Raw genomic sequence first — 3972 nt, 5'->3', positions numbered from 1 at the left:
CACTTCCGCTGCGGCATTAAATCCCGCCCATTTAACTTTCTTTCCCTGCTAGGTGGAAGACAAAGAAAAAGGGCTTCTGCTATACATTGCCTCTCCACGTTGCTTAGATTCTAATCGCTTGTCTTCCATTTGATTGATATTAAACATATGTACATAAATATATGTAGGACTAAACCTATGTACTTTTTAAAATGTCCCATATCCCTGCTGTAGAAGGTAGATAATACTATGAAAACACAGTAATACCATAAGCAATTATACACTGATAGTTTGTGATTTTTACATATTGATAACTTAAGTTTATTAAATCGGTCTAGGTTTTTTTTTTAATTAAATCAGTCTAAGGGTATTTTTAACTCCAAAGTGGGTGTATATCCAATATGCTAGAAAATATCTCCTTTAAAATTGGTGATCTGATAACATGTAATTAACAGTCTGATAACATGTAATTAATTAGCACACATCCACTGTAACCAATGGGCTTTGCCTAGTCTGATATCATAAATGTGCATTTTGGTATTTTTTGTAAAACAGTTACAGGCTATATGTTTAATCTATAGCAGTCTCCAACCTTGGCAACTTTAAGCCTGGAGGACTTCAACTCTCAGAATTTCCCAGCCAGCAACGCTGGGGAATTCTGGGTGTTGAAGTCCTTCAGGCATAAAGCTGCCGAGGTTGGAGACCCCTGATTATAGAACAAAGTATTGGAAATGTTCTATAAATTCTATAAATATTTTCAACTATTTAAATAACCAAAGAAAGACAAATGCCTTGTATCCAAATGTACTATTCAATCCTAGCCAGTCTGATTGATCAAACTCAGCTTAAACATAAGTATATTGTGTAGATACCAACAGTATCTGATTGGTTGCAAGCTCACAAAATCAGAAGGAATTATAAGGAAGACTAATTCATATTTTATAATGGAGATCCTTTTGATGCAGAAATGCTGAATTTGTTTGGCAATATTTGTGATTTTCCAGATGTTTTCTAAATATTTTGAGAAATGTATTCAATTTTTATTTTTTACAAGATTACTGTTGCAAACATAAAACAGCCAAGTACCTAAACAACCCACAAATTACCTCATAGGCAGGGGTGTCGAACTTATGTCGTCACAAGACATATCAGGACTTTTTGCCCCTTCGCTAAACTGGGTATGGCCGTGGCCAGCGCATGATGCATCCGGCCCACTCTAAGGCATGGCCACAGTCTGCACAGGCCTTAGTGTTTCATTATTTTCTTTTATTGCATAATGTTAATGCTACTTAGGCACATAACAGATCCTGATAAATTTAGTGGAATCTCTGAGGAAATTGGCAGGAAATGCCACCAGAACATACACACATACATACACCAGGGCCTCTGGTGGCTCAACAGACTAATGCAGTCTGTTATTAACACAGCTGCTTGCAATTACTGCAAGTTCAAGTCCCACCAAGCCCAAGGTTGACTCAGCCTTCCATCCTTTATAAGGTAGGTAAAATGAGGACCCAGATTGTTGGGGGCAATAAAAGTTGACTTTGTATATAATATACAAATGGATGAGACTATTGCTTAACACAATGTAAGCCGCCCTGAGTCTTCGGAGAAGGGCGGGATATAAATTCAAATAAAACAAAAACAAAAACAAAAAAAACACAGAATTAGTATAATTACAATCTATTTACAATCTAATTTGGAAGAATTAAAAATATAAATAAGCAATACCTCATTACTACTTCATAGAGTTTAGATAAAAAGTAATACAAAATAAATCGTCTCAGAAAGTTTCAGCTAGTAAATAACCTTTGCAGTCAGATTTGTTTGACAGATTACTTTAAATATTGTTGTATTTTTAGTGCCACCTGCAGCATGATTCTAGAAGTAATAAATGCCACATGTTAGTCTTTATCAGAAAGATAAAAACACATTAACAGATTTAACTTTAACATTACCCAGTATCATGCAGAAAAGTTAGACATATCCCAGTAGCATAGAGTTAATCTATACTACTGCTTTTGGGGGAGGCATTTCAGCATTGTATTAACACAAAATATTTCACCTTTTGTTAAAGACTTGGAGTTTACAGTGTTAGCAAAAGTTGGCTCTTTTAGAAAAGTTTGTTGAAGTCGGTTTGTACTGATGAAAATTCTTAGACTGTGCACTGCAGGAGCAGCAAAATCCAAAGGAACGCTAACATTTTGGAAATAAAGAGAGTTGATCAAGCTGGTAAATAATACCTCAGCAATTTATTTATTTAGGGAAAGTTTTTTTTTATATTGTACAGGTAGTCCTTGACTTACAATCATTTGTTTAGTAATGTTTCATAGTTACAACAGCACTGACAAAATGATTTAAATGACTTAAACCAGTCTTTACATTTAAAATTATAACAGCATCTCCATGATCACATGATCAAAATTTAAGCCATTAGCAACTGGCATGTATTTAGGATGGTTGTAGTGTCCTGAAATCATATGATTGCCTTTTGGTTCCAACAAACAAAATCAACGGGGGAAGCCAGATTTATTTAACAATGCATAATTCACTTAACAGCCATAGCGATTCACTTAACAACCGTGACAAAAAGGGTTAGAGAAGGTTACAAAATCATAAAAACAGATGCCTTGCTTAGCAATGGAAATTCTGGTCCCAATTCTGGTTGTAAATCTTGGACTACTTGTATCATTATATCAACTAACATGGACAGCAATTCCAAATAACAGCTGGTCAAAGTACTGCACTCTAGAAAAAAAATAGTTGATTTCATCTACTGGGTACCATAATTCCTGCTCCAGCACTGATAGTGACCTAAAACTTAGAAGATTTATACCAAGGGGCGTGCATAAGAGCACAAAACTGCCTACTGTTCCTGTCCTATTGTTCCCTTCATTATATCAAATTGATATAGTTGATGCATATTTTTTACTTATATATATATATTTTCTTCAAGATATGTTGTTTTATCTATGACAATTGTTTGTGTATACTGTTGTGACAAAAATAAATAAATAAATAAATAAAAAGAAACAGGAATGGAAAACAACTTACTCATCAGCATTCTGTACTTCTAAGATTTAGAAAAGGTAAATGTTCTAATTGACCATATTACCATTACTTTCATAGTATTGCCAAGAAAATTGTTTGCTAGTATCTTTTTTCCATTTGACTCTCTCTTGGCTTTGGAAAAAGTGCAAAGAAGAGCAAGTAAGATGATTAAAGACCTGGACACTAAAAGATATGAAGAACTGTTGCAGGATTTGGGTTTGGGTAGTCTAGAGAAAAGGACTAGGAAGGGACATGATGGCAATATTCCAGTATTTGAGAGGCTGCCACAAAGAGGAGGGGGTTGATTTATTTTCCAAAGCACCAGAAGGCAGGACAAGAAACAATGGATGGAAACTAATCAAGGAGAGAAGCAACCTGGGGTTAAGGAGAAACTTAACAGTGAGGACAATTAATCAGTGGAACAGTTTGCCTTCAGACATTGTGGGTGCTTCAGCACTGGAAGTTTTAAAGAAGAGACTGGACAGTTATTTGTCTGAAATGGTATAGGGTCTCCTGCTTGAGCAGGGGGCTGGACTAGAAGACCTCCAAGCTCTATTCTGATGGTGACAGCGTAATTTCTTGGGTTCCCTTGCAAAGTCCAGATCCAGCCCTCCTTCTCTGCCCCCACCCCAATAATAAAGTAATTTTATTTTACTTTATTTTTGATATCACATATCTAGGAAATGCTACCGGCTATATATGTATTTATATATCTGCATATATATATATATATATATATATATATATATATATATATATATATATGTCTTTGGTTATTCGGGTTTTCTCCCGCGTAAAATTGGAAGTGTCTTGGCGACGTTTCGACGAAGTCTCATTCGTCATCTTCAGGCTTCAGCTTAGTGCTTCTGGGATCTCTATATATCTCTCTCTATATATAACTATATCTGTATGTATGTATTCTCTCCCTCTTCCCCCCCTCCG

The sequence above is a fragment of the Ahaetulla prasina genome, chromosome 1 (assembly GCF_028640845.1).
Source record: "Ahaetulla prasina isolate Xishuangbanna chromosome 1, ASM2864084v1, whole genome shotgun sequence".
Taxonomy (NCBI): Eukaryota; Metazoa; Chordata; class Lepidosauria; order Squamata; family Colubridae; genus Ahaetulla; species Ahaetulla prasina.
This window is presented reverse-complemented; position numbering follows the sequence as displayed.